We start from the raw sequence: 24,446 nt of genomic DNA, 5'->3' as shown, positions 1-24,446 counted from the left end.
AAAGACATTTGTGCCCACTGTGGCACAATGTCTTATGATCTCCTCTAAAGAAGCATCTTTGTTAGTCCCCATATAATTCTTCTACAAACCTCATTAGCATTTTCTCTAGTGAGTCATCTTATCATAATTCCTGTAGCTGCATTTTCTCCAATAGTTCATATGACAGCTGTTTGCAGATAAACTCACAAAATCAACAAAGAGTTGATTTGAATCTTGCTCTATTTTTGTGAATGTTTCCCCTCTATCTTTTCCTGGGAGGGAGCCCCATGCTTTGATAGCAACAGCAGCAATTTGCTCATATGCTATCAAAGAGAAATTAATCTGTGCTGAAGCTTCTGCATACTGACCTTTACCTGCTAGTTGGCCAAAGGTGATTTGTATATTAACTCTAGTTTGTCTATTTCATTGGGCTTGTATTCTACATAGTTCACTATATTCTGAAAGCCACAACAAGTTTTCTCCAGGTTCTTAACATGTCCTTGCTATAGATTTCCAATCACTAGGGGTTAAAATTGCATAAGCCAAATTCTCTATTTCCATCTTAACATAAGACGATGTAACTCCATGAAGAGTGCAACCCTTTTTCAAATCTTTTATTTTTTTCTAAATCAAAAGGAGTGTATCTTCTCCTGCCTTGACCTCAAGAATCAAATTCTTCAATCACAGGATATGCATTTATTTGTACATCAGATATATCCTTCCTTCTTTTTTAGCTTTAACTAGTGCCTTTTCTAATCTTGTCATAGGCTGCTTCATAGGTGGTGGTGACTGTGTCACTGACCCTCCTCCTCCTCCTTTTCCCTCTACCCATGAAGGGTTAAATTGAAGGGGGGATGCAGGTCAAGGGTTGAGCAATGCCTTAATGGCTTCTGCTGTGAAGCACCACAATCCTTAATTTCATCAGAATTGTACTTAACTCCTTTTTTGTCTAATTCTTCATCCTTTTCAATTGTTTTTCAGTAATCTCCTCCTCCTGTTCTTTCTCCTTTTTCCTTATTTTAATACTTATATAATTCCTTAAAGCCAATTGTATTGTTATATCTATAGAGTGTTTCTTTAGGAATTGAATCAGGGCCATTACCATTGTCATATTCACTTAGTTGCTCTCCTACTAATTTTCACTCATCTGAATCTAATTATTTTTCCTTTGAGAACCAAAGAGATGTGTGTTGTAATGTTTCTAAAAGTTCAATGATCTGCTCCCAAGTTACAATTAAACCTTGGTTTTTTGAGTTTAACTATGCTTTCACCACATTTAACTTGAAGTGGAAAAGGCTCCTCCCTAAACATTGGTCTCATTTCAGCTGAATTACTACTTTAGCCCTTAACAAAGTTTCCGTCTTGTCTGTTTTTGTACTCACCTTAATTTCTGGGTCAGAGATGTAGGTCCTTAGCCTCACATCCAGGATGCCAAAACATAATGTTCTTCGTTGGTTTTCTGGAAGTCTCTGGAGCAGCCTTTGTTTCAGTTCAGTTCAGAGTAATCATCATGAGAATAGCCAAGGATAAAGTCCACATTTTTATTGTCTCCTTGCCTGAGGCTGGCCAGCTTTCTAGGGAGCCTTTCAGACCAGCCCTGGTCTCAGTAGGTGAAGTGCAGAAAGCGAGCCACCAAGGTGGTGTGAGATGAAGTGAATGAATCAGGCTGTGACCCTGGCTGAGTTTGTCTCAGCTTATATACTCTACACTGAGTATAAACCAATCATTATGTGAGGGATAGAAAATCCTATCCAAAATGACTTCTCAGAGACCTCTCGAAGTAAAAAGCAGAAAAGTTATTTATTTAACAAATTCTCATGAGAATGAGAAATTCCACTGTGAGGAGGGAAAGAAAGAAAGCTCATGGTAGAAGGGCTAAAGAACTAAGGGAAGATATACAGTTTTTATAAGTTTAATTGCAAAAGGATTACATCATGAGTTTGGGGAACATTAAGAGATAGGTGCCCCGCCCCCCCCTTCCCCACCAGTGAATTGAATGTTATCATTCATGTCAAAAGCAACAGATTTTCCAGTTCAGGGAAGAACCATACATTAAACAATTAGTCGCCTAAACATTGATAGCCTGGATAGACATAAATGTCATCATATATCTCAAAGTCTAAGCAATTAGTAGCCTAAACATTGAACATATCTATGCAGGTCACAGAGAACTAGAGAAGATAGAATACAGAAAAGGAATTTAACATTGCTGTAAGTTCTTCACCATATCCTTACTTCATACTTGCTCTACACAATTATATCACTAGGAAACCATTATTTGTTGTAAGATTAAATCAATCATACTGAACTTGGAGAACCATTAATCACCATTCTGAACTAGATTACATTGTCTTATCACTTCCACTTAAGACCTTATAAGAATCTTTGTTTCAAATTCAGAGTTCTGGCCCATAACATTGTTTTCTTTGTTTCTTCAATACCTGGTTTGGTATTTTACTTTGATTTATTTTTTTTTTCTTTTGATTTCATTTGTATTTGTTCACTTCAGAGGAATTCATCAACACAAGATTTTTTGGTAATTCTATCTAAATGAAACACAATTGTGATTTTTTTGCAATGACTAAAAAAAAAAATCCAATGACAGCTTTTTTTTTTTTTTTTTTTTTCAATAGGATGGGAGGAATCATAAAATTTCAGACCTGTGTAAAACTATCTTTTGGAAATAATATCACTTTTTGAAATAATAATATACATAAAAATCATTGGGACTCAAATACAACAAGAACATGTCATTCAACTTTTGTTTTTTTGTTTATTTGTTTGTTTGAATTTTGGTGAAATCAATCTTATATTGCTCACTTTGCAGTTTCCATTCTTTTGTTGTTTGTTTCTGCTTTCTGGAACCAAGGGTAACATACCTAATCCCAGTTGTATTAGAGCAGGGCTTCTTAAACTCTTTCCATTCACAATCCTCATTGCCCCAAAACTTTTAAATGATTTTGGAAAGAGGCATATAAAATAGATATAAAAGTGAAAGATTTACTGATAAGAATTTTGTGACTCCTACATTCAATTACAAGACCACACATAGGGCCTAGAACCACAGTTTAAGAAAGTAAGAATAAGAAAATTCTGAAAATCTTTGAAATTACTATTACATGTTCAAGGAATCTTTTATTTTTTGTCACATATTACCAGTTTCTTCACTTTATCCTCATATATCCTGAATTTTAAACTCAACAACATTCTGGTTGTTTCTGATAATGGAGTAAATGAATGATAGAAATATATACATATATACTTGAATACATACATATATACAAATATAATATTTGCACATACATATAATATGTAAAATATACTTTATATGTATATGAAATATACTTTGTATGTGTACATACACACATATATACACATACATATAAATACATATATATAGTGAATTCAGAGTTGAAGTGATCTTCTAGGATGAATAGATTTCTGGTTAATGATGGAAAAGATTAGAAGATTGCAAACTGATTGCAAATGAATAACTTTAATCCCAAATTATTATAGCATCTATAATGATTACTCTTTGTGTCTGACAATTCAACTAAATCTGAATCCATGTAGTTGTAATTTCCAGTAGTCCAAAGTTTCTTAATATATTTTGTAATTAATCCCTTTGACACCCTGATGAAGCCAATATACCCATTTTTAGAAGAATGTTTTAAATAAGCAAAATAAATTGCCTAAGATTATGTAAAGGAAACCATTCATATTGAAATAATCATACTGTGTGTTTCTCTGTGTGTGTGTGTGTGTGTGTGTGTGTGTGTGTGTTTTCATGGAAACAAGGTTAAAAACTCCTTATCTAGCCCTAGCCTCAGCCTTTTTCACAATAAAAAATGTGAGATGGTTCACCAAAGATCTTGTTAAAATATAGATGAATTTTATCTATTTCATTCCTATAATTTACAAATTTAGTAATGTACAAAAGAAAAAAAATGTGATATTTGGTATTATTTGTTTTTGATAAAGCCATACTGGTTCTTTGTTTTTTCACTGATTTCTTTTATATATGTTCATTCATGTTATCTTTAATAACATATTTTATAATTTGCCAATAATTTTTCAAGGAGGCTAGATTGTAGTTTTTTTCAGATTCTATTCATTTCTTGCTTTTTAAAAGGTATATCTGTAATTTTGGTATTGTTATATTCTCTTCTCTATGAATTTTCAAGTATCACTAATAGCACCCAAATCAAATAAGTTTTATTTTCTCTCCTTTTTATAGGTTATAGTTATTTTTTTAGACCAAGTGATATGAAATAATAAAAGGCATTCAATGTTCTCTTCCTATTTTGTTAGTTTACTATATAGTATATATAAATATATAAATATATATATATATATATATATATATATATATATATATATATATACACATCAATTCTTTATCCATTCTTTATAATTTAAAGGTCATTCCCTTTGTTAGATAGATAAGAAGCAAAATGAAACTTTTAAAATTTTTTATCTCCACTTTCCTCTATTAGCAGCTATTACACACCTATCCAGTAATAAGTGTGGTATTATCTCACCTTTTGTCATCTTCTTTGTCCTATATAACTTTAGAAGCATTTCTTTTTAATTTTTTGGCAATCTTCAGACTGTTTTAGCATTTATAAGTATAAGACCTGTACCAGGTCCCTCTTTGTATTAATCCTCTATTACTTCTCCTTAGTTACAATTTTTGTATATATATATTTTTTAAATTGGAGATTGAGTTACCTATGTATTATACTAGTCTCTTCAGACAATGAGTATTTTATCCTAGATGGAGATTTTCCCATCCTCACATTCACTTACTCCCCTATGAATTTAATCACAACATTCTACTTATCCTTCTTTTAAACCTGAGATTCTTACCTTGTGTATGTGTGCGTGTGTGTGTGTGTGTGTGTGTGTGAGTGTATGTATCATAAATCCTTTTAACAATCTGGTGAAGCTTATAAACTACTCAGAATAATAATTTGTTGCCTACATTTAAAATCCAAGGAAGTGCTAATTTATAGTTAGAATGAATGCAAAATTTTAGTTATTTTTCTATCTGGTAGGCCATTTCATTTTAAATTATACCCAAGGTTCTCATCCTTCCATTAACATGAGTTTTCCTGAGCATGTCCATTTCAACTAACATGAGAGTAAGGTAGCTTTGAGATCTTTGGAACAGTCTAGATTGTTCAGCATGCCCTACAGGGTGAGTAGGTGTAGCTTCCTTTGAATGGTTGGCTGAATATATAAAACTGGAGACACTGGGTATTTCCCTTTTTTCTGTCTCCCAGTTGGCTACTCATGTATTGTTTTCAGAGGGCAAGAGTCACAGTTCACCCACAACATGGGTACCATGAATGGAAACAGTAGGAAGGGAAGACTTTCGTTCCTGTGCTGTTTCTTTCACCACAACTTTTATAAATGAAATTTGTTTCTGTTTTACTTTTTTTTTTCTCCTCAGCTTAAGGTATCAAAGGTGATGAACACAGAACCTCAGACTTTGATTCATAATAATCTTGGAAGCAGACTTTCCAATGGGATGGCCAGCCTGAGATGGATACTGTGAGAAGCCAGAATTCCTGGTACTTGGGTCTAAGAGTAGTTTGGGATTTGAAACTAGTTCTTTAGTCTATTGGAACTGAACTAAACTACAAAACTAATCCTCTTTCCTTCTACAGAGATTGAGATGGTAGAAGAGAGGAGGGTATTAATATCCATATGTCATGAATAAGTTTACTTATTTGTGGCTCTAGCTTCTGAAGTAAATATTTCTATGTAAAAGCCAATCTCACTTAGTGGCTAAATGGAATGAGGATATTGGTAACTACCCTCTATATTTGAGTATCACAATCAGTAGGGGTTAGAATCAGTGGTAAAGAAAATGACCCTTCCCAATTTCCCTTAATAATGTAAAAGAATCCCTAGAAAGGGAGTAAAATGGAACAACCTTGGCTTTTGTCGCATTTCTTAATCACAAACTCTTGAAACTGTCTCTTCATCCAGAGTCTCAATAATTTCTATCCTGGCAAAGAATTATTCCCTGCTGTAGAGGAGCAGTGTCAGAATAGAATTTTCCTTTGCTGGTTCTTTCACCTGCTGAAGAGTGAAAGTATCATTAAAGGCAAGTGAAATAATTATTAGCTGCTTTACTTTTGGCAGAAAGAGTCAACAGATGTCTTGATAATTGAAATCCCATATCATTGCTATATCATGCTTTTGTGCCAAGCTTGTGATCTCTTTCCTCAAATTTTCATCTCTTTCTTCTTTGTGTCTAGGTGCTTTTTATTATATGCTGATAACAAAGTCAGTACTTTTTCTTCTATAAATTTTCACCCAAGTCCTCAATTCTTCTTCTATTCCCTGCTTCCTAGATTTCTTCCTATTAATACATCATCTTAATGTGTAATAGTATCACACCCTTTATTACTTGAACTATTTGTATATAATTCAGAGATACATGCCAGAAATGTCTGTCATCCTATCAAGTCTGGATATCTATCAGGCTAAATTTTGCCTTTTGTATTAGGGCCTCTAAATATTTTTCCTTAATGTTTAGTATTCTGCATTTATGTATAGATATTTAAAGAGCATAGGATTTAGTGATTCCTTTCCTTGGATATTTTTCTCCTGTGAATTCGGTGTCAATTGTTTTGCTTCTTTACTATAGTATGCCTACATAAGTCTATTTTGCTGAATGTTCATTGACAGTTTTCTTTTTCTTTTCAATTTAAAGACAATCTTCATTAGATTTCTAAGACTCAAGGTCAGTAGATCCTTAGATGAATTTGTTAGGTATATTCTATGCTTGGTTAAGAATTTGCCATTATACTATGAATTGGGAATTGAAATATTAATCTCAGACATCATTTTCTTAGCCATTCACTTCCCATGTCAATTTCCTCTTCTTTATTTCCTGCTTTCAGTGGGCAGAAGTGATGAAAACATGACATGGAATTTTATGGTCTTATGTTTCTTGTTCAAGTAAGACTTTTTAAATTTCTTCTGGTTATATTATTTATGTTTCTATAAATCACCAAAGCTGGGAACTAATTATCCAGTTTTGATAAAACTCATGAAACTCTCCATAGGCATATATTCCCATTTTAGAAAGAAACAGATTTTGTTTTTATTAATTAGATATTTCAATAATTAGACAAAATAAGTACTCTGGTTTTCTTCTGAATTTTTACATATGATTTTTCACTTGGTAGTACTTTGGATCTATTTTATCATTCCTTAAAGAGCAAACTTAAAAAAATATTAAAGGTTTTTATTTTCAAAATATAAGCATGGATAATATTTCAACATTGACCCTTGCAAAATGTTGTGTCCAATTTTCCTCCCCTTCCTTCAACTCCCTTCCCTAGATGGCAAGTAATACAATATATATGTAAAAGATGGTAAAATATATGTTAAATCCAATATATGCATACATATTTATACAATTATCTTTCTGCACAATTAAAATCAAGATCAAAAAGGAAAAAAATGAGAAAGAAAATAAAATGCAAGCAAACAACAACAAAAAGAGTAAAAATATTTTGTTGTGAACAACATTCTGTCCCCACAGTCCTCTCTCTGGTTGTAGATGGCTCTCCTCATTACAAGATCATTGGAATTGACTGTAATCATCTTACTATTGAAAAGAGCCATATTCATCAGAATTGATTATTGCATAATCTTGTTGTTGCTTTGTACAATGATCTGGTTCTGATCATTTCATTTAAAATCAGTTCATGTAAGTCTCTCCAAGCCTCTGAAATTATGCAGCTGATCATTTCTTATTGAACAATAATATTCCAAAATATTCATATACCATAACTTATTTAGTCATTCTCCAACTGATGGGCATGCACTCAGTTTCCAGTTTTTTGCCAATACAAAAAAGGTTGTCACAAACATTTTTGTACATGTGGGTCCCTTTTCCTCCTTTAAGATTTCTCTGGGAAATAGCTTAGTAGAAATACTGCTGGATCAAAGGGTGTACACATTTTGACAGTCCTTTGGACATACTGAGGACAAACATCTTAATCTTTCTCAGAGCATATAGCTTTCTGACTTCCCAGAACAACCTTGAATGTGTGTGTATATGTGTTTATGTATTTAAATATTGACCTCCTTTTCCCTTTCTCCATCTGTGTGACATTCTTCCACTATCTATCTGATTCATAAAGTATAGATTTTCTATATTTTTTCAGATGCTTACTTTTTTTTATACTGAAAATTCTCTCATTTTTAATGGAAATTTTTTGTCCCTAATAAACTGAATTGTGGAATGGCATTTCTCAAGTCCCTTCAACTTCTCCTATAAAATGGAATCATCTGCCTGCAGCACATCTCACAAAAGACAAAATTTCCACATTTTCAATGTGATATCTATCTCCATCTATCTACAGGTCATGTTTATATATACATACATATACATATATATATATATATACACACACACATATATATACACATTATACAACTTCTAAAGACATTTTTATAATTCTGTTTTTATTTATTATTATCTCAACATTTTGGTAATCACATTCAATTTCATTCTCCTTCTCTCATTCACTTTTTTTTTTTTGCAAATTTATTTTTATTCCTTATCATAGGTAACCAACTGAGTTTTTCTCTCCATAAAATCATTCCTCAATTGTTTTTTATTCCCTTAAGGGTAAGGATTCTTTTAGATTGGCCCTTCTCTTCCTTCATCTCTTTTTTGTTATCCTTCAAATTTTCCTCAACTTGTTCCAAATTTCTCCATTTTCAAATTCAACACCAAATTTCTTGAATAAGCACTAACCCTCCAAAATGACTTTAATTAATTTTTCTTCCTTTTATGCAAGTCAAATCATTCTCCACCAGCACTTTCTGTGACAGGACTTTGCTAGAACTCAAAAGGAAAGACTTGCCACTGATCACAAAAACTAATGTGTTCCTATGTCTATATTGTTATTGTCTCTCACAACAAACATAGAATATTTAGGAAAACCACAATCAATGTCACATATAGATTGCTGATCCTTCAAGTGTTATCACAAGAGAAACACCAGAGAGATGATACTCAAAGGAGCTCCATCAGTCCTGCTGCATTGAGACCTAACTCATTGATCTAACCAGTAGAGATGACTTCAAAATCTATACTCTATTCCCAGAGCAGAATAAGACTTTGTAGTAGGTAATAATAGTAGGTAACATTTATATAGTGCTTACTATATTCCAGGCACTGTGCTAAGTACTTATCAAATATCTCATTTGATCCTTTCAATAACCTTGGGAGATAGGTGCTATTGTTAATTCCATTTTACAGATGAGGAAACTGAGGGAGAGAGTATTAAAGGACTTGCCAAGAATCACACAATTAATAAATATCTGAAGCCAGATGTGAAATCAGGTTTTCCTGACTATAGAGCTAACAATTTGTCTCTTTTTCATTACTCTATCTTTCACTTTCCCAAAATATCATTTTAATTTCATGACTCAGAGATGCCCAGTAATACATTCTCATACACAACTTCTTGAAATATATTTAGTGTCTCTAAGTCCAAAGTCTCATGGAAATGTTGCTGACCTCGGGAAAAAAAAACTAAAATAAAACATTTTACTTTATAAATTTTAGTTATTTCCCCTTGCAATTCCAAACTCAGCCTCCCATTCCCAAAAGACCCAGTGTGATAGAGACGATTTGTTAAGATGTGATATTTTTATTTCTAGGGATTATTTCCTAATTTCAAATTCATTTATTTTTTTCTTATTATTTTCATTTTCATTTTTATTTTTGTTATTGTTGTTTGAAGTTATTTTCTCTATTCCTTTTATTTCTCTCATTCTTACTGAGAGCATTCAAGTTAGCCCTCTGTATAGTATTTTAGTAGACTAATATCAGAGAAAGCTTGGATCATATCCCAAATTTATAAAAGGTAGCCATTGGAGAAGAAGAGAGAAATTACAGAATAAAATATATTAACCTAGAAATATGAAAAGCAGTGTATACCCATTAACAAAACCCCATCATTTAACTAAAATTAATTCCTCTTTTTTTAATTAAAACTTTTTATTTACAAAACTTATGCATGGGTAATTTTTTTTTGGTAACTTTTAAAAAAATTTATTTTTTTATTAATTTTTATAATTATAACATTTTCTTTGACAGTACATATGCATAGGTAATTTTTTTTTTTACAACATTATCCCTTGTACTCCCTTCTGTTCTGAGTTTTTCCCCTCCTTCCCTCCACCCCCTCCCTTAGATGGCAGGCATTCCCATACATATTAAGTATCTTATCCTAGGTACAATATATATGTGCTGAACCGAATTTTGTTGTTGTTGTTGTTGTTGCAAAGGAAGGATTGTATTCGCAAGGTAAAAATAATCTGGGAAGAGAAACAAAACAAAACAAAACAAAACAAAACAAAACAAAACAAAACAAAAAAAAAAATAATGCTCACAGTTTACACTAATTTCCCAGTGTTCCTTTTCTGGATGTAGCTGATTCTGTCCATCATTGATCAATTGGAATTGGATTAGCTCTTCTCTATGTTGAAGATGTCCACTTCCATCAGAATACATCCCTCATACAGTATCATTGTTGAAGTGTATAATGATCCCCTAGTTCTGCTTGTTTCACTCAGCATCAGTTGATGTAAGTCTCTCCAAGCCTCTCTGTATTCCTCCTGTTGGTCATTTCTTACAGAAAAATAATATTCCATAACATTCATAAACCATAATTTACCCAACCATTCTCCAATTGATGGACATCCATTCATTTTCCAGTTTCTAGCCACTGTGAAAAGGGCTGCCACAAACATTTTGGCACATACAGGTCCCTTTCCCTTCTTTAGTATTTCCTTGGGATATAAGCCCAGTAGTAGTATGGCTGGGTCAAAGGGTATGCCCATTTTGATAACTTTTGGGGCATAATTCCAGATTGCTCTCCAGAATGGTTGGATTCTTTCACAACTCCACCAACAATGCATCAGTGTCCCAGTTTTCCCACAGCCCCTCCAACATTCATCGTTATTTGTTCCTGTCATCTTAGCCAATGTGACAGGTGTGTAATGATACCTCAGAGTTGTCTTAATTTGCATTTCTCTGATCAATAGTGATTTGGAACACTCTTTCATATGAGTGGAAATAGTTTTAATTTCATCATCTGAAAATTGTCTGTTCATATCCTTTGACCATTTATCAATTGGAGAATGGCTTGATTTCTTATAAATTAAAGTCAATTCTCTGTATATTTTGGAGATGAGGCCTTTATCAGAACCTTTAACTGTAAAAATGTTTTCCCAATTTGTTATTTCCCTTCTAACTTTGTTTGCATTAGTTTTGTTTCTGCAGAAACTTTTTAATTTGGTGTAATCAAAATTTTCTATTTTGTGATCAATAATGGTCTCTAGCTCTCCCTTGGACACAAACTCCTTCCTCTTCCACAAGTCAGAGAGGTAAACCATTCCATGTTCCTCCAATTTATTTATGATTTCGTTCTTTATGCTTAAATCTTGGACCCATTTTGATCTTATCTTAGTATGTGGTTTTAAATGTGGATTCAATGCATGGGTAATTTTTCAACCCTGACCCTTGCGAAAACTTCTGTTTTAAATTTTCCCCTCCTTCCCCCTCACCCCCTTCTCTAGATGGCAGGTGATCCAATAAATGTTAAATATGTTAAAATATATATTAATTACAATATATGTATACATATTTATATAATTATCCTGCTACACAAGAAAAATCAGATCAAGAAAGAAAAAAAAAAAAAAAACATGAGAAAGGAAACAAAATGCAAGCAAACAACAGAAAGAGTGAGAATGTTATATTGGGTGTGGACCACACTCAGTTCCCACAGTCCTCTCTCTGAGTGTAGATGATTCTCTTCATAACTGAACAATTGGAACTGGTTTGAATCATCTCATTATTGAAGAGAGCCACATCTATGAGAATTGATCATTTTATAGTCTTGTTATTGCCTTATATAATGAACTCTTAGTTCTGCTCATTTCACTTAGTATTAATTCATATAAGTCTCTCCAGGCCTCTCTGAAATCATCCTGTTTGTTATTTCTTACAAAACAATAATATGCTATAACTTTCATATGCCACAATTTATTTAGCCAATCTTCAATTGATGGGCATATACTCACTTTCCAGTTTCTTGCCACTATAAAAAGGGCTGTCACAAACAATTTTGCACATGTGGCTCCCTTTCCCTCCTTTAAGAGCTCCCTGGGGGGGAGGGGGGGAGGTGGAGCCAAGATGGCAGAGAAGTTACACACGATTTTGTGAGCTCCCTTCTTCCCTCAATACCAATTAGTTAAATCAGCCTCAAAAATAACGCTGGACTGATAGAAACCACAAAGACTGGAAGCACAACTTACCAGCTGAAGAGAATCTGGAGTTTCAACAGAAAAGGTCTGTTCCCAGGGAAGGAAGAAAAAAGGCCAGCTCAGACAGGGTTAAGGGCTAGCACACTGCACCAATCAAGCTGGGGAGAACTCTGGGATCAGAGAAGCCACTGAGATAGAAGAATCTGGTACAGGCTGTTAGCTCTTCTCTGCTTATAAAATAGCAGCTCAGAAGAGAAATCAAGCCACTTTAAAATATAAAGCCAGATACTTGATCCACCCCAATCTGGAAGTGACATAACAGATCTCGGCACTGTTTTGAAAGCCACCTTCTGCTGTCTGGGGCTTCACCTTGGGGTAGTTAAGACCTTGAAAAGTGGGGACACAGCCCAAGGAAACATATAATTCACATAGTGCCTGACTTGTCTGGAGGCTGTGGAACTCAGCCGTGGAAGTCCCAGAGAAGCTGAATCTTTGAAATAGGGACCGCAGTTTCTGGGCAGACACTTCCAGTTTGAGCACAGGGGCTTTTCACATCAGCTGCTGACATCCATGCCCCACAGGACACATTGGCTGGGCTTTGTGTCCCTTTTACTGTTCAGTCTTAAACCTCAGGGAAGTCGCTAGGACACACTGCGGGGTCCTTCAATTGGCAACCCTCACAGTGCAACTGTATCACCTCTGAGGCATTTCTGGGGAGGGGGGAGGGGAACTCTCTCCCAGAGCTCTCTCTTAGCTCAGGCACAGGAGCTGCTGTATCCATCCAGTCTGGGAGGAAGCTAGTAAATAAGTAAATAAATAAACTTCTTACCCCAAGGCCAGACCTCAAAAGATTTTTAACAATGAGTAAAAAGTTGAAGAAAACTATTGATTCCTTCTACACAGAGAAAGAGCTGGTATCGAACCCTGAGGAAGTTAACAGCAGAGAGTCAGCAGATAACACTCTAAAGGGGAACGATACCTGCCTCCCATCACATAACTCTCTCCTAGAAGAGACTATGAAAAAGTTAAGAGACTTTGAAGATAAATGGGGAAAGGAAAGAGAAGCTATGATGGAGAATAACAATGTCCTGAAATTTGAGTTGGAAAAAAATAAAGAAGTCACAGGAGATGCAGGGAAAAAATATTTGTGAATTAGAAAAGGTTAAAATATCACAAGAAAGTAGGATTTCTGAAAGGGAAAAGATAAAAAAGTCTCAAGAAAGTGGGATTTCTGAAGTGGAAAAAGAAAATAACTCTAAAAAAATTAGGGAAATGGAAAAAAAAATAAACAGAGCAAAATAATTCATTTAAAAACTCAATTGGGCATATACAAAAAGAACTAAAAAATGTGAATGAAGAAAATAACTCATTAAAAATCAGGATGGAACAAATAGAAAGGAATGATTCATTGAGAACCCAAGAAGCAGTCAAACAATACAAACAAAAATATGAAAAGCTGGAAAATAAAGTCAAATACTTACTGGTAAAATCTATAGACCTGGAAAATAGATGTAGGAAAGATAATCTGAGGATCATTGGACTTTAAGAAAAATATGATCAAAAAAAGAGCCTAGATTCTATTTTACAGGACATCATCAAAGAGAACTGTCCAGAGATAATAGAAACAGAAGGGAAAATAGGCATTGAAAGAATTCATTGAACACCTTCTGAAAAAGACCCTAAAAAAAAAAAAAAAAAAAAAAAAAAACTCCAGGGAACATTGTGGCTAAGCTGCAGAAATACCAAACAAAGGAAACAATATTGCAAGCCGCTAGAAAAAAGCAATGCAAATATCAAGGGGCCACAATAAGGGTCACTCAGGATCTGGCTGCCTACACATTAAATGATGGAAGGGCCTGGAACCTGATATTCTGAAAGGCAAAAGATCAAAGATTCCAAGCAAGAATAAACTACCCAGATAAGTTTAACATTTTCATCCATGGAAGAAGATGGTCATTTAATGAAATAGAGGAATTCCATTTGTTTCTAAGAAAAAAACCAGACTTAAACAAAAAATTTGATCTATATCCACAAGACTGAAGAGAAACAGAAAAAGTTAAAAAGAACTCTTGAGAACTGTATCTCTGTTGTGGATATATAGAAAGTTCGCATGGATAATTTGATTTTACTGATATAAAAAAAGAGGGGGGAGTAGTAAAGGGAATAGGGTAGTATCAGTAAAAGGGGAAGGAGTGATAAAAAGAGGGAAACTACATCCCAGGAAGAGGCATAGAAAATATACCACATCTGATGGAGTTTATGGAGGGGGAGAAACATTGTGTGAATCTTACTCTCATCAGAATAGGCTCAAAGAGTAAATAATTGACATATTTGTTTTTCAGAGAATTATCTCTCAACTCATTAAAAGGGAGGGAGAGGAAAAGGGAAAAAGAAAAGGGAAATAAGTGAAGGGACTTGGAAGGAGGGGGGAGGGATAATACAAAGGGAGGGCTGCATGTCACAAGTGAAGTCTATAAATTAAATGTTGGGGAAGGGATTCAGGGGGGTCAAGGGAAAAAAAGCATAATCTGGGGATAATACGATGACAGGAAAAACAGAATTAGTAATTTTAAATGTAAATGTGAATGAGATGAACTCTCCCATCAAACGGAGATGGATAGCAGACTGGATCAAAAGTCAGAACCCTACAATATATTGTTTACAGGAAACAAACTTAAAGCAGAGAGATACATACAGAGTAAAGATAAAAGCTTGAAGCAGAATCGATTATGCTTCAGATAAAACCAAAAAAGCAGGGGTAGCCATCCTTATCTCAGATCAAGCAAAAGCAGAAATTGATCTAATTAAAAGAGATAAGGAAGGAAACTATATCCTGCTAAAAGGTAGCATAAACAATGAAACCACATCAATAGTAAACATATATGCACCAAGTGGTATAGCATATAACTTTTAAAAGGAAAAGTTAAGAGAACTGCAAGAAGAAATAGACAGTAAAACTATAATAGTGGGAGATCTCAACCTTGCACTCCCAGATTTAGACAAATCAAACCACAAAACAAATAAGAAAGAAATTAAAAAAGTAAATAGAACATTAGAAAAACTAGGTATAACAGACATTTGGAGAAAACTGAATGGTGATAGAAAGGCATATACTATCTTCTCCGCAGTTCATGGAACCTATATAAAAATAGACCATCTATTAGGACATAAAGATCTCAAAATTAAATGCAGGAAGGCAGAAATAGTAAATGCCTTCTTCTCAGATCACAATGCAATAAAAGCTACATTCAGTAAGAAGTTAGGTGTAGATAGACAAAAAAGTAATTGGAAACTGAATAATCTCATCTTAAAAAATGACTGGGTGAAAAAGAAAATCATAGAAACAATTAATAATTTCACCCAAGATAATGACAATAATGAGACATCATACCAAAATCTGTGGGATGTAGCTAAAGCGGTAAAAAAGGGAATTTTTTATCTTTAGAGGCTTATTTGAACAAAATAGAGAAAGAGAAGATTAACAAATTGGGCCTGCAACTTAAAAAGCAAGAAAAAGACCAAATTAGAATTCCCCCAACCAAAAATCAAACTGGAAATACTAAAATTAAAAGGAGAAATCAATATTACTGAAAGTAAAAAAAAAACAAAAAAACTTTTGAATCAATAAATAAAACCAAGAGTTGGTTTTATGAAAAAGCCAATAAAATAGATAAATCTTTGGTAAATCTGATCAGAAAAGGGAAAGAGGAAAATCAAATTGTTAGTCTTACAAATGAAAAGGGGAATCTTTCCACCAATGAAAAGGAAATTAGATAAATAATGAGTTACTTTGCCCAAATTTATGCCAATAAATTTGATAACTTAAGTGAAATGGATGACTTCCTCCAAAAATATAGGCTTCCTAAATTAAAAGAAGGGGAGATAAATTGCTTAAATAGTCCCATTTCAGAAAAAGAAATAGAACAAGCTATTAATCAATTCCCCAGGAGAAAATCTCCAGGACTAAATGGATTTACATGTGAATTCTACCAGACATTTAAAGAACAATTAGCCCCAATGTTATATAAACTATTTGAAAAAATAGGGGATGAAGGAGTCCTGCCAAACTCCTTTTATGACACAGACATGATACTGATACCTAAACCAGGTAGAACGAAAACTGAGAAAGAAAACTATAGACCAATTTCCTTAATGAATATTGATGCTAAAATCTTAAATAAGATATTAGCAAAAAGTTTTCAGAAAATCATACCCAGATAATACACTATGATCAAGTAAGATTTATGCCAAGAATGCAGGGCTGGTTTAATATTAGGAAATCTATTAGTATAATTTGTATAATACCATATTAATAATCAAATTAATAAAAACCATATGATCATCTCAATAGATGCAGAAAAAGCATTTGATAAAATCCAACATCCATTCCTACTAAAAAGTCTTGAGAGTATAGGAATAAATGGACTATTGCTTAGAATAATCAGGAGCATATATTTAAGACCGTCAGTATGCATAATATATAATGGAGATAAACTGGGACCTTTCCCAGTAAGATCAGGAGTTAAACAAGGTTGCCCACTATCATCATTACTATTCAATATTGTATTAGAAATGCTAGCCTTGGCAATAAGAGTCGAGAAAGAGATTAAAGGAATAAGATTAGGTAATGAGGAAATCAAACTGTCACTCTTTGCAGATGATATGATGTTATACTTAGAGAACCCCAGAGATTCTAATAAACAGTAATTTTATAAACAATAAATTTTTACAAACAAAAAATTTTTATAAACAATAAACAAATAATTCACAATTTAGCAAAGTTGCTGGATACAAAATAAATCCACATAAATCCTCAGCATTTTTATACATCACCAACAAAATGCAACAGAAAGAGATACAAAGAGAAATTCCATTCCAAACAAATATTCAGAGTATAAAATATTTGGGAATCCATCTACCAAAGAAAAATGAGGAATTATATGAGCAAAATTACAAAACAGTTGCCACAAAAATAGAGTCAGATTTAAATAATTAGAAAGACATTGAGTGCTCTTGGATAGGCTGAGCGAATATAATAAAGATGACAATACTCCCCAAACTAATCTATTTATTAAGTGCTATACCAATCAGACTCCCAAGAAACAATTTAATGATCTAGAAAAAAATAACAACAAAGTTCATATGGAAGAATAAAAGGTCAAGAATTTCAAGGGAATTAATAAAAAATAAGTCAGATGAAGGTGGTCTAGGTATACCTGATCTAAAAGTATATTTTATTGCAGCAGTCACCGAAACCATTTGGTATTGGTTAAGAAATAGACTGGTCGATCAGTGGAACAGATTAGGTACAAAGTACAAAAAAAAAAGGTACAACTATAGCAATCTAGTGTGTGATAAACCCAAAGATACCAACATTAGGGATAAAAATGCATTATTTGAAAAAAAAACTGTTGGGAAAACTGGAAATTAGTTTCTAAGCCAGAAATTAGATATGGACCCACATATAACACCATATACCAGGATAAGATCAAAGTGGGTCCATGATTTAGGCATAAAGAATGAGATCATAAATAGATTAGAGGAACAGAGGATAGTCTGCCTCTCAGACCTGTGGAGGAGAAAGGAATTTAGGAGTAGAGAAGAACTAGAGATCATTATTGATCACAAAATAGAAGATTTTGATTACATCAAACTAAAAGTTTTCTGTACAAACAATACTAATTCAAACAAGATTAGAAGGGAAGTAACAAATTGGGAAAACATTTTTATACTTAAAAGTTCTGATAAAGGTCTCATTTCCAAAATATATAGAGAACTGACCCTAATTTATAAGAAATCAAACCATTCTCAAATTGATAAATGGTGAAAGGATATGAAAAGACAATTCTCAGATAATGAAATTGAAACTATATCCACTCATATGAAAGAGTGTTCCAAATCACTACTGATCAGAGAAATGCAAATTAAGACAACTCTGAGATATCACTACACACCTGTCAGATTGGCTTAGATGACAGCAACAAATAATGATGAATGTTGGAGGGGATGTTGGAAAACTGGAACACTAATGCATTGTTGGTGGAATTGTGAAAGAATACGGCCATTTTGGAGAGCAATCTGGAACTATGCCCAAAAAGTTATCAAACTGTGCATACCCTTTGATCCATCAGTGCTACTACTGGGCTTATATCCCAAAGAAATACTAAAGAGGGGAAAGGGACCTATGTGTGCCAAAACATTTGCGACAGCTCTTTTCGTAGTTGCTAGAAACTAGAAGATGAATGCATGTCCATCAATTGGAGAATGGTTGGGTAAATTATGGTATATGAAGGCTATGGAATATTATTGCTCTGTAAGAAATGACCAGCAGGATGAATTCAGAAAAGCTTGGAGAGACTTGCATGAACTGATGCTGAGTGAAATGAGCAGAACCAGATGACTATACACTTCAACAACAATACTGTATTAAGATGTATTCTAATGGAAGTGGATATCTTCAACATAAAGAGGATCCAACTCACTTCCAGCTGATCAATGATGGACAGAAACAACTACACCCAGAGAAGGAACACTGGGAAGTGAATGTAAAATATTAGCACTACTGTCTATCTACCAAGGTTACTTATACCTTCAGAATCCAATACTTAACGTGCAATAAGAAAATTGGATTTACACACATATATTATATCTAGGTTATACTGTAACATATGTAAAATGTATGAGATTTCCTGTCTCCTAGGGGAGGGAATAGAGGGAGAGAGGGGAAAATCTGGAAAAATGATACAAGGGACAATGTTATAAAAAAAATTACCCATTCATATATAGTGTCAAAAATATATAATTATAAAATTAATAAAATAAATAAATTACTTCTTATTTAATTTGTGGTTTGATTTTTCTAGTTCTGGGACAACAAGATTGAGATCTCCCACTAATATAGTTTTGCTATCTATTTCTTCTTGTAGATCTGATAATTTCTTCTTTAGGATTTTCCATGCTCTACCACTTGGTGGATTTATGTTTAGCTTTGATATTGCTTCATTGCATTCATTCATCAGCAAGATATAGTTTCTTCCTTATCTCTTTTTAATTAGATCAATTTTTGCTTTTGCTTGATCTGAAATCAGGATGGCTACTCCTGATTTTTTTTTTTTAACTTTACCTGAAGCATAATAGATTCATCCTCAGCTTTTACCTTTACTCTCTATATATTTCTTTGCTTTAAATGTGTTTTTTATAAATAACATTTTGTAGAATACTGGTTTTTAATTCAGTCTGCTATCTGCTTCTGCTTTATGGGAGAAAACGTTTATGGTTAAAACTACTAATTCTGTATTTCCTGCCATCTTATACTTTTCTCTTTCTTTTCCCCCTTTCCCTCCTCCCCAGTATTCATCTTATGAGCATCACTTGCCTCAAGCATTCCTCCCCCTTTCGGGAACCTCCCCAATTTTTATATCTTTCCCCTACTATTTCTGTTTTCCCTTCTATTTAGCCTTTCCCTTTCCTTTTCACCTTTCCCCTCCCACTTTTCTTAAAGATAAGAGAAATTTCTCTGAGAAACCAATATGTCTAATATTTTGTTTTTGAGCCAAATCTGATGAGAGAACACAATGTTCATCCCCATAACTTAATTCTTTCAATTATAAAACGTTTTCTTTATCTCTATATTTCCTGCTATCTTATACTTTTACTATTACATCTTATACTTGCTTCTCTTGAGTTCTATATTTGCAGGTCTGATTTTTTGTTTAGCTCTGGTCTTTTCATCAGAAATAAATGGAATTCACCTGTTTCATTGAATTTCCATCTTCTTCCCTGAAAGAAAATATTCAGTTTAGTAGAATAGTTTATTCTTGGCTCCATTACAAGTTCCCTTGCCTTTTGGAATATCAGATTCCAGGCCCTTGATCCTTTAAGGTGGAAGCTGCTAGGTCCTGGGTAATCTTTATTGTGGCTCCTCAGTATTTAAATATTCTTTTTTTCTGGATGTTTGTAATATATTCTTCTTGGTATAATAGTTGTGAAATTTACCCATAGTATTCCTTGGAGTTTTAATTTTGGGGTCTCTTTTGGTTGGTGCTTGGTGCACTCTTTCCAGAGCTGTTTTACCTTTTAAATCTATGATAGCCAGGTAGTTCTCTTTGATGATTTCCTAGAAAATAGTGTCTGCAGTCTTTTTTTTTTTTTTTTTTTCATGGTTTTCTGGAAGTTCAGTAATCCTTGGATTATTTCTCCTATATTTCTTCTCCAGTTAAGTTATTTTCAAAGGGGGATTTTAGATTTTTTTCTAATTTCTTTCTTTCTTTCTTTCTTTCTTTCTTTCTTTTTTTCTTTCTTTCTTTCTTTCTTTCTTTCTTTCTTTCTTTCTTTCTTTCTTTCTTTCTTTCTTTCTTTCTTTCTTTCTTTCTTTCTTTCTTTCTTTTTGTTTTACTTGACTGATTCTTGATGTCTCATTGAATTCCATTTGTTCACTTCTGATTTTTAGTAAATTGTTTTCTCTGTTCACTTTTTCAACTTTTTTTTTTTTTTTTTAAGTATTTCTCCAATGGAATTTTTCAATGAGTTATTTTGTTCTATAGAATTTTTTCCATTTCACAAGTTCTGTTTTTTAACAAGTTATTTTCTTTTCTCATTTCACAAATTCTATTTTTTTGGGGAGTTGTTTTCTTTTTCTATTTTGTCAAAGCTATTTTAAGGAGTTTCCATGCTTTTTCTATTTCACTATTTTGTAGTGAATTTTCTTCAGATAATTTCTGTGTTGCCTTCATCTTGTAAAGTTCTCATTCCCTTTCCCCATTTTCAGCCCAGCTCTCTTTTAAGATCTTTTATATATATATATATATATATATATATATATATATATATATATATATATATTTTTTTTTTTGTGGACCAATTTATGTTATTTTTTGGGACTTCATCTGGAGACAATCTGCTTTTAGTCTCCTTAGGGTTTGAAATCTGTTCTTCTCTTTCACCACAAAATTATCTATAATCAGAGTTCTTTTTGCTTTTTTATTCACTTTTTAAAGTTGAGATCTGTTTTTAGGGCAAGGGAGATTGTCCAAGCTTCCTCTACAAGCAACAGTAGCTGCACTGACTTAGTGTTGACTCACTCCCAGTGCTGATTGGGCATTTCCAGGCCTGTGAAATTCAGGCATTTGGGGGTTCTCTATTTATCTTTAGTGTTTGTGTTGGGTGTTTTACAACTTCTCTGCTGATCTAGTGGTTTGCAACCAGGGCAGAGTAGCCAACATTGTTGTAGATTCTTCCCTGTAGATTCTCCTCTGTGTGGAGCCCTCACTACCCTGGGACTCTGCATTACCTATGTTTGTTGTCTGTGCTCAGCCTGCTTGGGCTTTGCCTACTGTCCTTTGTGCCTGATTGAAACAGACTTTTTCTGGTGATCTTCAAAATTGTTTTCTGCTGGTAATTTATTACACTCCTGATATTCGTGGATTCTGCCAGTCCAGAGCTAATTCAGAGTCTGGATTTGGTAATTTGTGTGAGGGTAGTAGGAGAAGATCAGAAAGAAATGTATGTACTCTGTACTCTCTGACATCTTGACTTCACCCCCCCATTTCTCTTTTCTTACTTTTTCCTCAATATCCCCCCAAATTTTATTAACTATTCTTTCCTCTTTATTCTTTTTTTCCTTTCTAAATGATGAACATAATTGCGCTCTCTCTCTCTCTCTCTCTCTCTCTCTCTCTCTCTCTCTCTCTCTCTCTCTCTCTCTCACACACACACACACACACACACACACACACACACACACAAAACTGAGAAAGGAAATGTAACTTTCTCAATCCCTATTGGGTCATTTTTCTGTCCCACTGGTCCAGTCAAAGACTGGTTATAATCAAGTTTTCCTGTAATTGGAAGCAGTTTTTATTTTTCTTTTTAAATACAGTTTCTTATTGCTAGGGCCATCCATTCATCCCATCCATGAAAATCTTGAATGAGGGGCGGAGCCAGGATGGCGGAGAGGAAGCACACTACTCGGTGGGCGTCCTCGCTCCCTCACAACCGATTGGATAGATTAAGTCTCGGAATTGGCTCAGGACTGATGGATGCCTCAGGGACTGGAAGCACGACTTGCCAGCTGAAGAGAATCTGGAGTTTCGGCGGGAAGGGTCGGTTCTCGGGGGGAGGAGTGGGAGAGACCAGCACAGGCGGTGGGGTGGGGGCGCGCTGCGCCCATTGCGCTGGGGGGGGCTCTGGGATCGGGGAAGCCACTGAGGTGGAGGAGTCTGGCGCAGGCTGTTGGCTCTTCTCTGCTAATTGTTTGGCAGTTCAGAAGAGAAAGCCAGGGTGTTTTAGAACTCAGATTAGATTTCCCCCCCACCCCCCACCCTGGGGGTGACTCGGCAGACTCGGCACCAGGGGGTGTGGCCTCAGCTACCTCCTGAGAATAGTTAAGAGACTGACAAGTGGGTGGATACGGCCCAAGGCAACACACACTGCCTAGCTTAGCTGGAGGGAGTGGAACTCAGCTCCAGGAAGTCCCAGAGAAGCGGAACCTTTGAACTAGGGACCGCGGTTTCTGGCAGACACTTCCAGTTTGAGCGCAGGGGCTTCTCACGTCACCTGCTGCAGACATCCACTCCCCACCCGGACACATAGGCTGAGCTTCTTGCTGTCTTCACTATTCTACGCCCTCAAAGCACAGCAGTGCTAATCACCTCTGAGGCGCTTCCAGGGAGGGGGTGGGGAACTCTCCCCCAGAGCTCTCTCTTAGCGCGGGCGCAGGGGCCGCTGCATCCATCCGGTCTGGGAGGAAGCTGGTAAAAAAGTAAATAATTTCCTACCCCAGGGACAGACCCCAAAACATTTTTTAAGTATGAGCAAAAAAGCTAGAAAAACTATAGATTCCTTCTATACAGAGAAAGAGCGGGTACCCAACCCCGAGGAAGTTAACAGCAAAGATTCAGAAGATAACAACCTAAAGGGGAACGATTCCTGCCCCCCATCACATAACTCTCTCCTAGAAGAAGCTCTTAAGAAATTGAGGGAGATCGAAGAAAAATGGGGAAAGGAAAGAGAAGTTATGATAGAGAGTAACAACGTCCTGAAATTGGAGTTGGAAAAAATAAAGAATTCACAGGAGATGCAGGGAAACAAAATTAGTGAATTAGAAAAGGTTAAAAAAACACAGGAAAGTAGGATTTCTGAATTGGAAAAGATAAAAAAGTCTCAAGAAAATAGAATTTCTGAATTGGAAAAAGAAAATAATTCTCAAAAAAAAAAAAAAAAATTAGGGAAATGGAAAATCTTGAATGATAAGGCACTCAAAAACCAAGGACATCATTCCATTTTTGGAAAACTCTAATTTTAAGAAGTCCATTCTTACACTGAGCTCCTCTCCGCCTTTCACCTTAATTTTGCCCTCTGCAATTAAGGAAAATGAGTCTATCTAATTTGTCTTTCGTGTGACAATCCTTTAGATATTTGAATTTTAAATTCTAAACTTTCAGCCTCTCAATGACAGATGGCAGAGATATTTCAGCAGATGTCCCTAGGGAATAATTTGCACCCAAACTGATAAGTTCCCACCACACAATAGCTTAATGGCAATAGACACATGGGGGCATTTGTGACTCTCACACATCTTTTCCAACTCCCTTATCCTTCCTAAATGTTACCTGATGTCCTTCTAGCCTTGAAATTAGCTGTGGCTTCTGCTAATATGACTCTAATTGAACTGTCATGTGTAACTGCTCCCGAAAAATGGCATTACCAGCAGCCAACAGAAAAAGGATGAGAGCCTTTAAGGAAATAAGGCACAGAAAAAGGTAAGAAGATTTTTTCAGCTTTACTTGACACATTTTATTACACTGAGAAAACATAATGTATCTAATCTCTTTGCAACTGTTGAAGTCCTTTAGCGTTTATTACTTAAATTCCATTAGATATAATATTGTTACTATTTGTCAATAGTGTATGCACACATATCCATAAATACATACATGCACACATATTGACACTCACATAGTCTTATTGAGGTTTATGAAGAGGACGATAAAAATTATTCTGCATTGATCTTTCTAGAGGTTTTTCCATGAATTTTCCTCATATTAACATTTGGATTCCTGTATTAAATTTTTGAAATACTTAAAATCTATACCTGGGAACTTCTTGTTAACAATTCTGGACATCTAGGTTAAAAAAAAAAGAAAAGAAACATAGCA

The sequence above is a fragment of the Sminthopsis crassicaudata genome, chromosome 3 (genome assembly GCF_048593235.1).
Source record: "Sminthopsis crassicaudata isolate SCR6 chromosome 3, ASM4859323v1, whole genome shotgun sequence".
NCBI classification, from domain to species: domain Eukaryota; kingdom Metazoa; phylum Chordata; class Mammalia; order Dasyuromorphia; family Dasyuridae; genus Sminthopsis; species Sminthopsis crassicaudata.
This window is presented reverse-complemented; position numbering follows the sequence as displayed.